The sequence below is a fragment of the Triticum aestivum genome, chromosome 6D, assembly GCF_018294505.1.
Source record: "Triticum aestivum cultivar Chinese Spring chromosome 6D, IWGSC CS RefSeq v2.1, whole genome shotgun sequence".
Classification (NCBI taxonomy): domain Eukaryota; kingdom Viridiplantae; phylum Streptophyta; class Magnoliopsida; order Poales; family Poaceae; genus Triticum; species Triticum aestivum.
This window is the reverse complement of record NC_057811.1, coordinates 384,927,395-384,942,495: the sequence shown is the minus strand read 5'-3', so window position 1 is coordinate 384,942,495 and position 15,101 is coordinate 384,927,395.

Here is a 15,101-nt window from a genome sequence, read left to right as displayed (position 1 = left end):
TAGTGCTTCACTTATATCCTTGTAGAGCACGGCGGTAGTTTTATTTTGAAGAAATATATGAACTCTCATGCTTCACTTATATTATTTTGGGAGTATTTAGAACAGCATGGTAATTTGCTTTGGTTATGAATTTAGTCCTAATATGATGGGCATCCAAGAGGGATATAATAAAAACTTTCATATAAAGTGCATTGAATACTATGAGAAGTTTGATTCCTTATGATTGTTTTGAGATATGAAGATGGTGATATTAGAGTCATGCTAGTTGAGTAGTTGTGAATTTGAGAGATACTTGTGTTAAAGTTTGTGATTCCTGTAGCATGCACGTATGGTGAACCGTTATGTGATGAAGTTGGAGCATGATTTATTTATTGATTGTCTTCCTTATGAGTGGCGGTCGGGGACGAGCAATGGTCTTTTCCTACCAGTCTATCCCCCTAGGAGCATGCGCGTAGTACTTTGTTTCGATAACTAATAGATTTTTGCAATAAGTATGTGAGTTCTTTATGACTAATGTTGAGTCCATGGATTATACGCACTCTCACCCTTCCATCATTGCTAGCCTCTCTAATACCGCACACCTTTCGCCGGTATCATACACCCACCATATACCTTCCTCAAAACAGCCACCATACCTACCTATTATGGCATTTCCATAGCCATTCCGAGATATATTGCCATGCAACTTACCACCGTTCCGTTTGTTATGACACGTTTCATCATTGTCATATTACTTTGCATGATCATGTAGTTGACATCGTATTTGTGGCAAAGCCACCTCTATAATTCTTTCATACATGTCACTCTTGATTCATTGCACATCCCAGTACACCGCCGGAGGCATTCATATAGAATCATACTTGTTCTAAGTATTGAGTTGTAAGTAAATAAAAGTGTGATGATCATCATTATTAGAGCGTTGTCCCAGTGAGGAAAGATGATGGAGACTATGATTCCCCCACAAGTCGGGATGAGACTCCGGACGAAATAAATAAATAAAAGAGGCCAAAGAAGCCCAAATAAAAAAAAAGAGAAAGAGGCCATAAAAAAGAGAAAAGGCCCAAATAATAAAATAATAAAATAATAAAAAAATGAGAGAAAAAGAGAGAAGGGGCGATGCTACTATCCTTTTACCACACTTGTGTTTCAAAGTAGCACCATGATCTTCATGATAGAGAGTCTCCTATGTGGTCACTTTCATATACTAGTGGGAATTTTACACTATAGAACTTGGCTTGTATATTCCAATGATGGGCTTCCTCAAAATGCCCTAGGTCTTCGTGAGCACGCAAGTTGGATGCACACCCACTTAGTTTCTTTTGTTGAGCTTTCATACACTTATAGCTCAAGTGCATCCGTTGCATGGCAATCCCTACTCACTCACATTGATATCTATCGATGGGCATCTACATAGCCCGTTGATACGCCTAATTGATGTGAGACTATCTTCTCCTTTTTGTCTTCTCCACAACCACCACTCTATCCCACCTATAATGCTATGTCCATGGCTCATGCTCATGTATTGCGTGAAGATTGAAAAAGTTTGAGAACATCAAAAGTATGAAACAATTGCTTGGCTTGTCATCGGGGTTGTGCATGATTTAAATATTTTGCGTGGTGAAGATAGAGCATAGTCAGACTATATGATTTTGTAGGGATAGCTTTCTTTGGCCATGTTATTCTAAGAAGACATGATTTCTTTGTTAGTATGCTTGAAGTAGTATTGTTTTCATGTCAATATTAAACTTCTGTCTTGAATCTTATGGATCTGAATATTCTTGCCACAATAAAGAAGATTATATTGATGATTATGTTAGGTAGCATTCCACATCAAAAATTCTATTTTTATCATTTACCTACTCGAGGACGAGCAGGAATTAAGCTTGGGGATGGTTGATACGTCTCCAACGTATCTATAATTTTTGATTTATCCATGCTATTATATATATTATGTTTTGGATGTTTAATGGGCTTATTTATACACTTTTATATTATTTTTGGGACTAACCTATTAACCGGAGGCCCAGCCCAAATTGCTGTTTTCTTGCCTATTTTAGTGTTTCGAAGAAAAGGAATATCAAACGGAGTCCAAACGGAATGAAACCTTCGGGAGAGTTATTTTTGGAACGGAAGCAAACCAGGAGACTTGGAGTAGACGTCAGGGAAGCTTCAAGGTGGCCACGAGGCAGGAAGGCGCGCCTGCCCCCCTGGGGGCGCCCCCCACCCTCGTGGGCCCCTCGTGGCTCCCCTGACCGACTTCTTTCACCTATATATATATCCATATACCCTAAAAACATCGGGGAGCAGAATAGATCGGGAGTTCCGCCGCCGCAAGCCTCTGTAGCCACCAAAAACCAATCGGGACCCTGTTCTGGCACCCTGCCAGAGGGGGAATCCCTCACCGGTGGCCATCTTCATCATCCTGGCGCTCTCCATGACGAGGAGGGAGTAGTTCACCCTCGGGGCTGAGGGTATGTACCAGTAGCTATGTGTTTGATCTCTCTCTCTCGTGTTCTTGAGGTGATACGATCTTGATGTATCGCGAGCTTTGCTATTATAGTTGGATCTTATGATGCTTCTCCCCCTCTACTCTCTTGTAATGGATTGAGTTTTCCCTTTGAAGTTATCTTATCGGATTGAGTCTTTAAGGATTTGAGAACACTTGATGCATGTCTTGCATGTGCGTATCTGTGGTGACAATGGGATATCACGTGATTCACTTGATGTATGTTTTGGTGATCAACTTGCGGGTTCCGTGACCTCGTGAACTTATGCATAGGGGTTGGCACACGTTTTGTCTTGACTCTCCGGTAGAAACTTTGGGGCACTCTTTGAAGTTCTCCGTGTTGGTTGAATAGATGAATCTGAGATTGTGTGATGCATATCGTATAATCATACCCACGGATACTTGAGGTGGCATTGGAGTATCTAGGTGATATTAGGGTTTTGGTTGATTTGTGTCTGAAGGTGTTATTCTAGTACGAACTCTATGATAGATCGAACGAAAAGAATAGCTTCGTGTTATTTTACTATGGACTCTTGAATAGATCGATCAGAAAGAATAACTTTGAGGTGGTTTCGTACCCTACCATAATCTCTTCGTTTGTTCTCCGCTATTAGTGACTTTGGAGTGACTCTTTGTTGCATGTTGAGGGATAGTTATATGATCCAATTATGTTATTATTGTTGAGAGAACTTGCACTAGTGAAAGTATGAACCCTAGGCCTTGTTTCAACGCATTGCAATACCGTTTGTGCTCACTTTTATCATTAGTTCCCTTGCTATTTTATATTTTCAGATTACAAAAACCTATATCTACCATCCATATTACACTTGTATCACCATCTCTTCGCCGAACTAGTGCACCTATACAATTTACCATTGTATTGGGTGTGTTGGGGACACAAGAGACTCTTTGTTATTTGGTTGCAGGGTTGTTTGAGAGAGACCATCTTCATCCTACGCCTCCCACGGATTGGTAAACCTTAGGTCATCCACTTGAGGGAAATTTGCTACTGTCCTACAAACCTCTGCACTTGGAGGCCCAACAACGTCTACAAGAAGAAGGTTGCGTAGTAGACATCATAGTCACACTCGATTCAACTAAACTTGGAGAAACTGACACACGCCAGCCACCTGTGTGCGAAGCACGTCGGTAGAACCAGTCTCGCGTAAGCGTACGCGTAATGTCGGTCCGGGCCGCTTCATCCAACAATACCGCCGAATCAAAGTATGACATGCTGGTAAGCAGTATGACTATTATCGCCCACAACTCACTTACGTTCTACTCGTGTATATAACATCTACGCATAAACCTGGCTCGGATGCCACTGTTGGGAACGTAGTAATTTCAAAATAAATCCTACGCACACGCAAGATCATGGTGATGCATAGAAACGAGAGGGGAGAGTGTAGTCCACGTACCCTCGTAGACCATAAGCGGAAGCGTTATGACAACGCGGTTGTTGTAGTCGTACGTCTTCACGATCGACCGATCCTAGCACCGAAAGTACGACACCTCCGCGATCTGCACACGTTCGGCTCGGTGACGTCCCACAAACTCACGATCCAGCAGAGTGTCGAGGGAGAGCTTTGTCAGCACGACGGCGTGATGACGGTGATGATGAAGCTACCGGCGCAGGGCTTCGCCTAAGCACTGCAACGATATGACCAAGGTAGATTATGGTGGAGGGGGCACCGCACACGGCTAAGAGATCAATGATCAACTTGTGTGTCTATGGGGTGCCCCCCTCCCCCGTACATAAAGGAGTGGAGGAGGGGGAGAGGGCCGGCCTCCTAGGCGCGCCCAAGGGGGGAGTCCTACTCCCGATGGGAGTAGGATTCCCCTTTCCCTATTTGGAGTAGGAGAGGGAAGGAAGGGGGAGAAGAAGAAAACGAAAGGGGGACTGGCCCCCCTCCCAATTCGGATTGGGCTTGGGGGGAGGCGCGCCCCCACCTTGGCTGCCTCCTCCTCCTTTTCACTATGGCCCATTAAGGCCATTGACTCACCGGGGGGTTCCGGTAACCCCCCGGTACTCTGGTATATGCCCGAACTCTCTCGAAACATTTCCGATGTCCAAACATAGTCATCCAATATACCGATCTTTATGTCTCGACCATTTCGAGACTCCTCGTCATGTACGTGATCATATCCGGGACTCCGAACTATATTCGGTACATCAAAACACATAAACTCATAATACCGATCGTCACCGAACGTTAAGCGTGCGGACCCTACGGGTTCGAGAACTATGTAGACATGACCGAGACACTTCTCCGGTCAATAACCAATAGAAAAACCTAGATGCTCATATTGGCTCCCACATATTCTACGAAGATCTTTATCGGTCAAACCGCATAACAACATACGTTGTTCCCTTTGTCATTGGTATGTTACTTGCCCGAGATTCGATCGTCGGTACCTAGTTCAATCTCATTACCGGCAAGTCTCTTTACTCGTTCCGTAATGCATCATCTCGCAACTAACTCATTAGTCACATTGCTTGCAAGGTTTATAGTGATGTGCATTACCGAGAGGGGCCAGAGATACCTCTCCGACAATCGGAGTGATAAAACCTAATCTCGATCTATGCCAACTCAACAAGTACCATCGGAGACACCTATAGAGCACCTTTATAATCACCCAGTTATGTTGTGACGTTTGGTAGCACACAAAGTGTTCCTCCGGTATTCTGGAGTTGCATAATCTCATAGTCATAGGAACATGTATAAGTCATGAAGAAAGCAATAGCAATATACTAAACGATCAAGTGCTAAGCTAACGGAATGAGTCAAGTCAATCACATCATTCTCTAATGATGTGATCCCGTTAATCAAATGACAACTCATGTCTATGGCTACGAAACTTAACCATCTTTGATTCAACGAGCTAGTCAAGTAGAGGCATACTAGTGACACTCTGTTTGTCTATGTATTCACACATGTACTAAGTTTCCGGTTAATACAATTCTAGCATGAATAATAAACATTTATCATGATATAAGGAAATATAAATAACAACTTTATTATTGCCTCTAGGGCATATTTCCTTCACATATCATATCACAGCAAGCCCTGCAAAAACAAGTTAGACGTCCTCTACTTTGTTGTTGCAAGTTTTACGTGGCTGCTACGGGCTTAGCAAGAACCGTTCTTACCTACGCATCAAAAACCACAACGATTTTTCATCAAGTGTGCTGTTTTAACCTTCAACAAGGACCGGGCGTAGTCACACTCGATTCAACTAAAGTTGGAGAAACAGACACCCACTAGCCACCTGTGTGCGAAGCACGTCGATAGAACCAGTCTCGCGTACGCGTAATGTCGGTCTGAGCCGCTTCATCAAACAATACCGCCGAATCAAAGTATGACATGCTGGTAAGCAGTATGACTATTATCGCCCACAACTCTTTGTGTTCTACTCGTGCATATAACATCTACGCATAGACCTGGCTCGGATGCCACTGTTGGGGAACGCAGTAATTTCAAAAAAAAATCCTACGCACACGCAAGATCCATCTAGGTGATGCATAGCGACGAGAGGGGAGAGTGTTGTCCATGTACCCTCGTAGACCGAAAGCAGAAGCGTTATGACAACGCGGTTGATGTAGTCGTACGTCTTCACGATCCGACCGATCCTCGCACCGAAAGTACGACACCTCCGCGATCTGCACACGTTCAGCTCGGTGACGTCCCGCGAACTCTAGATCCAGCTGAGTGTCGAGGGAGAGCTTCATCCGCACGACAGCGTGTTGACGGTGATGATGAAGTTACCGACGCAGGGCTTCACCTAAGCACTACGACGATATGACCGAGGTGGATTATGGTGGAGGGGGCACCGCACACGGCTAAGACAATTGTCAACTTGTGTGTCTTTGGGGTGCCTGATACGTCTCCGTCGTATCTACTTTTCCAAACACTTTTGCCCTTGTTTTGGACTCTAACTTGCATGATTTGAATGGAACTAACCCGGACTGGCGCTGTTTTCAGCAGAATTGCCATGGTGTTATTTATGTGCAGAAACAAAAGTTCTCAGAATGACCTGAAACTTCACGGAGATTATTTTTGGAAAATATAAAAAATACTGGTGAAAGAATCAAGGCCAGGGGCCCACACCCTTGCCACGAGGGTGGGGGGCACGCCTGCCCCCCTGGGCGCGCCCCCTATCTCGTGGCCCCCCTAGTGCTCCACCGACCTCGACTCCAACTCCATATATTCACGTTCGGGGAGAAAAAAATCAGAGAGAAGGATTCATTGCGTTTTACGATACGGAGCCGCCACCAAGCCCTAAACTCTCTCGGGAGGGCTGATCTGGAGTCCGTTCGGGGCTCCGGATAGGGGAATCCGTCACCATCATCATCATCAACCATCCTCCATCACCAATTTCATGATGCTCACCACCGTGGTTGAGTAATTCCATCGTAGGCTTGCTGGACAGTGAGGGGTTGGATGAGATTTATCATGTAATCGAGTTAGTTTTGTTAGGGTTTGATCCCTAGTATCCACTATGTTCTGAGATTGATGTTGCTATGACTTTGCTATGCTTAATGCTTGTCACTAGGGCCCGAGTGCCATGATTTCAGATCTGAACCTATTACATTTTCATGAATATATGTGAGTTCTTGATCCTATCTTGCAAGTCTATAGTCACCTACTATGTGTTATGATCCGGCAACCCCGAAGTGACAATAATCGGGACCACTCCCGGTGATGACCGTAGTTTGAGGAGTTCATGTATTCACTATGTGTTAATGCTTTGGTTCGGTACTCTATTAAAAGGAGGCCTTAATATCCGTTAGTTTCCATTAGGACCCCGCTGCCACGGGAGGGTAGGACAAAAGATGTCATGCAAGTTCTTTTCCATAAGCACGTATGACTATATTCGGAATACATGCCTACATTACATTGATGAATTGGAGCTAGTTCTGTGTCACCCTATGTTATGATTGTTACATGATCAACCGCATCCGGCATAATTCTCCATCACCGATCCAATGCCTACGAGCTTTTCACATACTGTTCTTCGCTTATTTACTTTTCCGTTGCTACTGTTACAATCACTACAAAACCCAAAAATATTACTTTTCCTATCGTTACCGTTACTTCCATATTACTTTGCTACTAAATACTTTGCTGCAGATACTAAGTTATCCAGGTGTGGTTGAATTGACAACACAACTGCGAATACTTGAGAATATTCTTTGGCTCCCCTTGTGTCGAATCAATAAATTTGGGTTGAATACTCTACCCTCGAAAACTGTTGCGACCCCCTATACTTGTGGGTTATCAAGACTATTTTCTGGCGCCGTTGCCGGGGAGCATAGCTCTATTCTTTGAGTCACTTGGGATTTATATCTTCTGGTCACTATGAAGAACTTGAAAGACGCGAAAACAAAACTTTATCCCTCAACTACGAGGGGAGGTAAGGAACTGCCATCTAGCTCTGCACTTGATTCACCTTCTGTTTTGAGTAAGCTTGCGACACCTAAACCTGCTTCTGCTATTAATTATGATATGTCGCATGTTATTGATGACGCCACTTCTGCTATGCATGATACTTATGATGAAACTACTTCTATGCTTGATACTACTGTGCCACTTGGTGAATTTCTTGATGGACAACTTGCTAGGGCTAGAGAGAATGAAATTATTGAAACTGATAATATCGATGAAAGTGATGATGAAGATTCTCCCCCTAAATATGAATAGCCTGTTGTGCCTGAGGGCTATGTTATGGATGAAGAAACTGCTAGATATTTTCTTGCTTGCAATGATAGAAGTGATCTTAAGAAATTATTAGCTAAGCTGAAACAAAAAACTTTGAATGCTAGAATGAAATATGATCCTCCTTATGCTACTTCACCTATCTTTGTTACTGATAAGGATTATGAATTCTCTGTTGATCCTGATATAATTACTTTGGTTGAATCTGATCCTTTCTATGGCTACGAATCTGAAACTGTTGTGGCACATCTTACTAAATTAAATGATATAGCCACTCTGTTCACTAATGATGAGAAATCTCGCTACTATTATATCCTTAAGATATTCCCGTTCTCATTAAAGGGTGATGCTAAGATATGGTTTCATTCTCTTGATCCTGGTTGTGTGCGTAGTCCCCAGGATATGATTTATTACTTCTCTGCTAAATATTTCCCTGCTCATAAGAAACAAGCTGCCTTAAGGGATATATATAATTTTGTGCAAATTGAAGAAGAGGGTCTCCCACAAGCTTGGGGGAGGCTTCTCCAATTACTTAATGCTTTGCATGATCATCCTCTCAAGAAAAATGAAATACTTGATATCTTTTATAATGGACTAACCGATGCTTCCAGAGACCACCTGGATAGTTGTGCTGTTTCTGTTTTCAGGGAAAGAACACCAGATGAAGCTGAAATTCTATTGAATAATATGTTGACCAATGAAAATAATTGGACACTCCCTGAGCCTATTCTTAAACCAACTCCGAAGAAAAGGGGCGTCCTATTTCTCAGTCCTGAAGATATGCAAGAGGCAAAGAAATCTATGAAAGAGAAGGGTATAAAAGCTGAAGATGTTAAGAATTTACCCCCTATTGAAGAAATACATGGTCTTAATTTACCGCCTGTTGAAGAAATATATGATCTTAATTCATCACCTATTGAAGAAACACATGGTCTTGATAACCCGACACAGGTAGTAAAGGTAAATTCTCTATATAGATTTGATGAAGGTGATATCCCTCGTTATAAGTCTGCTAGCCAATGCTTAGATGAGTTTGATAATTTTATTGTCAAACAAGAAAACTTCAATGCTTATTTTGGTAGACAATTAAAACAAAATGCTTATATGATTGAACACTTGAGTGACTATATGTCTAGAATTAAAAGGTGAACTTAAACTCATTAGTAAACATGCTTCTATGGTTACCACTCAAGTAGAACAAGTACTTAAAGCTCAGAATGTTTTGCTCAATGAATTAAATAGTAAGAATAATGACTATGATGTTAGAGTTGCAACTAGAGGGGGTAAAGTAACTCAGGAACCTTTGTATCCTGAGGGCCATCCTAAGAGAATTGAGCAGGATTCTCAGAGAAATATTTTAGATGCACCTAGTCCTTCTAAAAAGAAGAAAAAGAAAAATGATAGGACTTTGCATGCTTCTAGTGAACCTGTTATTGACACACCTGAGAATCCAAACGATATTTCTATTTCTGATGCTGAAACACAATCTGGTAATGAACATGAACCTAGTGATAATGTTAATGATGATGTTCATGTTGATGCTCAACCTAGTAATAACAAAGATGTAGAGATTGAACCTGCTGTTGATCTTGATAACCCACAATCAAAGAATCAACGTTATGATAAGAGAGACTTTGTTGTTAGGAAACATGGTAAAGAAAGAGAGCCATGGGTTCAGAAACCCATGCCTTTTCCTCCCAAACCATCCAAGAAAAAGGATGATGAGGATTTTGAGCGCTTTGCTGAAATGATTAGACCTGTCTTCTTGCGTATGCGATTAACTGATATGCTCAAAATGAATCCTTATGCTAAGTACATGAAAGAAATTGTTACTAATAAAAGAAAGATACCGGAAGCTGAAATTTCCACCATGCTTGCTAATTATACTTTTAAGGGTGGAATACCAAAGAAACTTGGAGATCCAGGAGTACCCACTATACCATGCTCCATTAAAAGAAATTATGTTAGAACTGCTTTATGTGATCTTGGAGCCGGTGTTAGTGTTATGCCTCTCTCTTTATATTGTAGACTTGATTTGAATAAGTTGACACCTACTGAAATATCTTTGCAAATGGCTGATACATCAACTGCTATACCTATCGGTATTTGTGAGGATGTGCCTGTTGTGGTTGCAAATGTTACTATTTTAACGGACTTTGTTATTCTTGATATTCCCGAGGACGATAGTATGCCTATTATTCTTGGAAGACCCTTTTTGAATACTGCAGGGCCTGTTATTGATTGCAACAAAGGCAATGTCACTTTTCATGTTAATGGTAATGAGCATACAGTACACTTCCCGAGGAAACAACCTCAAGTCCACAGTATCAATTCTATTGGAAAATTTCATCGATTATTATTGGAGGTTTTGAATTTCCTCTTCCTACTGTCAAAAAGAAATATGATATTCTTATTGTCGGGGATGTGCATATCCCCGTTAAGGTAACATAGTGTTATTCGAAATTTCTCCGGTTCCATGTTATTTGGAATGAGTTTGTTAACAAGACCTGATCAACCTTGTTAGTGGATTCCTTTTTGATGAGCATGAGATGGATGAATCTAGAAAGCACAACTTTCTATACCCTTCTTTTACTTTCTGTTATTTAGTTGAAATAAAGTAAAAATAGTATTTTTCTGTCTGTTTTCTGAATTATCCGTGCAATAAAAAATACCCCGAAAATAAAAGTTCTCCAAATGCCCTGCCAATTTAATACGATTTTTTCTGGAATATTTGAGAATATTTGGCACTAAGAACACAATAGGGGGAGCTGGCACCTGGCCACAAGGGTCCAGGGCGTGCCCCCTGCCTCGTGGGCCCATGGTGGCTCCCCTCCACTTATTCCTACACCCACACACTTCTTCTTCCTTCCAAAAAATCACCAACCAGCCCAAGCACAAGTTCTAGCTCATTTTGTTGTGATTTTCGATCTCCATGCTCAAAGCACCTCTCACAAAACTGCTTTGGGGGATTGTTCCTTGGTATGTGACTCCTCCATTGGTCCAATTAGTTATTGTTCTAGTGCTTTATTCGTTGCAAATTTGTGGTGCCTAGGTGACCATTTTCTTGAGCTTGCATGTCAAATTTATATGGTTCCAAGTAGTTCTAAAGCATGATATAGGTTCTAGGCACTTGTAGGAGTAGTTACTATCAACTTTATTGAGTTTGGTTCACTTCTATTTGAAGTTACTAATTTTTTTAGAAATTTTTCAGAGGAAGAAATATGTTTAGGAAAATGTACCAAGGTGGTTCTTCAAGGAAGCAAGGACCCAGGCTTGCAATGCGCGATGCTGACGATGAACCACCAAGGGACGCTCCAGTGCGGGCTTGTGAATGGCCTTCCGAAGACTTCATGGATCAGGCAGGAATCAAGGAATAATTTAACGCATATGTGCGTAACGCTGATCTTGTGAGCTTCGAGGCAAATAAATGCCGTCAGTACCACTATCTCACTAGTTCCTTTGTGAGGAGGTTTGAATTTTCATCTTCACGCAATTCTCAAACTGTCCTGTTTGATCTTTATGAAAATTCTTATACTATGGACTTAGAGGACTTTATCACTGCTTGCAAACTTCCACAATGGGGTAGTACTAGTGAACCTCTCAAATCTGAATTTAGAGATTTTCTTGCTAGTATAACTGTGGGGGAATCTAGAGACATAGCACAAGCTACCATAGGGAGCATTCATTTTCCTGCTATACATTATTTTGCTCTCTTCATAGGTAGGTGCATAAATGGTAAGGATGAAGCATGTCACATGTGCGTCCCTGACCTCAGTGTTCTCAGGAGTGTTGTGTTAGGAGATAAACATTATAATTTGGGAGCCATTGTTGCACGTAGGTTGCATAATAATAGATTTAATGGATATTTCTTTGGTGGAATTTATGCAACCCGTTTAGCTAATTTTCTTGGTGTAACCATACATGAGGATGATATTGAGTTGCCTTCAGCTTATTTAGATTATGAGGCTATGGTTCGTCATCGTTTTGTTGAGAGGAACGATCAGTTCCTTCAGTACCGGCTAATCTTTGACAGACGACGCACCTATCACGTCGCTCTCCCTGCTTCTACCTTCTTTGACTTTCAGGCAAATGGGAGATATTTCATAACGAGGGAGGAGGCGATCGAGCACGAGAGGAGGGCTGAGATAGCTCGCCTCCAAGCTGCAGCCCACAATGCATCTCAGTACGACCCCAACTATAACTTTGGATATCCGCCAGGCCAGCCGTGGCCATAGATCAACTTAGGCCAAAAGGCTAAGCTCGGGGGAGTACGTATCTCTCACCGACATTACATTTATGTTTACACACTCATTGCTAAATGTCGGTGCTCATACTTTTTCACTGTAATATCCATGCTAGTTTATTTTCCTTTTTATGCTTTCTTCTTGTGTTTTTAATAAACCTTAAGAAAAACAAAAAAATTACTTGTAGCTTTTAGCTAGTTTACTTTCTTGCTTGTAGTAAAAATTAAAAAAAATCAAAAAATATTTTCCGTTCTTCTTTTGCTTGTTGGGAGCTTTCCCGTGTAAATAGTTTTATTTTTTTCTTTTCTTTGGGGGTCGATAGGAGAAGACCATAATTAAAATGTTGAAGTGGCTCTTATATGCATTATTGTTGATTTAACCAAGAGCCCATATTGCCTTGTCTTCTCCTGTTTATTGAATGCTCGCAGATTCCAGCTTAGTCCAATGCACGTGCACTATTATTATTATTCACATCGTTCGGTCGTGCAAGTGCAAGGCAATTATGACGATATATGATGGACTGATTGAGGTGGGAGAAGCTGGTATGAACTCGACCTCTCTTGTTTTTGTAAATATAATTAGTTCATCGTTCCTGATTCAGCCTATTATGAATAAACATGTTTGCAATGACAAATAGAGATTATAGTTGCTTATGCCATGCTTAATTAGCTATGAGTTATAATGGTTTACCTTGCGTGCCAACATGCTATTAAAATGATTGTGATGTGGTATGATGGGGTGGTATCCTCCTTTGAATGATACAAGTGACTTGACTTGGCACATGTTCACGCATGTAGTTGAAACAAAATCAGCATAGCCTTCATGATATTTATGTTCATGGTGGATTATATCCTACTCATGCTTGCACTCAGTGTATATTAATTTTAATGCATGTTCATGACTGTTGTCGCTCTCTGGTTGGTCGCTTCCCAGTCTTTTGCTAGCCTTCACTTGTACTAAGCGGGAATACTGCTTGTGCATCCAATCCCTTAAACCCCAAAAGTTATTCCATATGAGTCCACTATACCTTCCTATATGCGGTATCTACCTGCCGTTCCAAGTAAATTTGTATGTGCCAAACTCTAAACCTTCAAATAAAATTCTGTTTTGTATGCTCGAATAGCTCATGTATCAACTAGGGCTGGTTGTATCTTCCATGTTAGGCGGGTTATTCTCAAGAGGAGTGGACTCCGCTCCTCACTCACGAGAAAATGGCTGGTCACCGGGATGCCCAGTCCCATGCTTTATGCAAATCAAATCAAAATAATTGCAAACAAAACTCCCCCAGGGTTGTTGCTAGTTGGACGGTACCCCGTTGTTTCGGATGGCCGTGGAGTGTGCTTGTTGGTGGTGGGGGAGTATAAACTTTACCATTATGTTTGGGAACCGCCTATAATGTGAGTAGCATGGAAGATATCGCCATCTCTTGGTTGTTATGTTGACAATGAAAGTATGCCGCTCAAAATATTATTTATCTCTGCTTTAAAATCGAGCTCTGGCACCTCTACAAATCTCTGCTTCCCTCTGCGAAGGGCCTATCTATTTACTTTTATGTTGAGTCATCACCCTCTTATTAAAAAGCACCAGCTGGAGAGCACCTCATTTGCATCCATTAATATTAATTTATATTGGGTATGACTGGATATCTTTTACCATGAATTACAATGTTTAGTCAGTCCTTGATCTTTAAAGGTGCTCTGCATTTATGTTTTGCGGTCTCAGAAAGGGCTAGTGAGATACCATCTTGTTATATCATATCATGATTGTTTTGAGAAAGTGTTGTCATCCGAGATTTGTTATTATTGCTCGCTAGTTGATTATGCCATTGACATTAGTAAACATGAGACCTAAGTGTTATTGTGAATATGGTTGTTCATAATCTTTGCTGAAAACTTGAATGCTGGCTTTACATATTTACAACAACAAGAGCAAACAGAGTTTGTAAAAGTTTTTCTTTATCACTTTCAGTTTATCAACTGAATTTCTTGAGGACAAGCAAAGGTTTAAGCTTGGGGGAGTTGATACGTCTCCGTCGTATCTACTTTTACAAACACTTTTGCCCTTGTTTTGGACTCTAACTTGCATGATTTGAATGGAACTAACCCAGACTGACGCTGTTTTCAGCAGAATTGCCATGGTGTTATTTATGTGCAGAAATAAAAGTTCTCGGAATGACCTGAAACTTCACGGAGATTATTTTTGGAAAACATAAAAAATACTGGCGAAAGAATCAAGGCCAGGGGGCCCACACCCTTGCCACGAGGGTGGGGGGTGCGCCCCCTGCCTCGTGGCCCCCCTGGTGCTCCACCGACCTCAACTCCAACTTCATATATTCACGTTCGGGGAGAAAAAAAATCAGAGAGAAGGATTCATCGCGTTTTACGATACGGAGCTGCCGCCAAGCCCTAAACTCTCTCGGGAGGGCTGATCTGGAGTCCGTTCGGGGCTCCGGAGAGGGGAATCCGTCGCCAGTGCCCCCTGGCCACGTATATAAAGGAGCAAGGGGAGGGGGCCGATGGCCTCATAGGATGCGCCCCAAGGGGGGAAGGAAAGAGGGGGCCGGCCCCCAAAAACCAATTCGGTTTGGGCCTAGGGGGGCGCACCCCACACTTCCTTGCTGCCCTCTATTTCCAC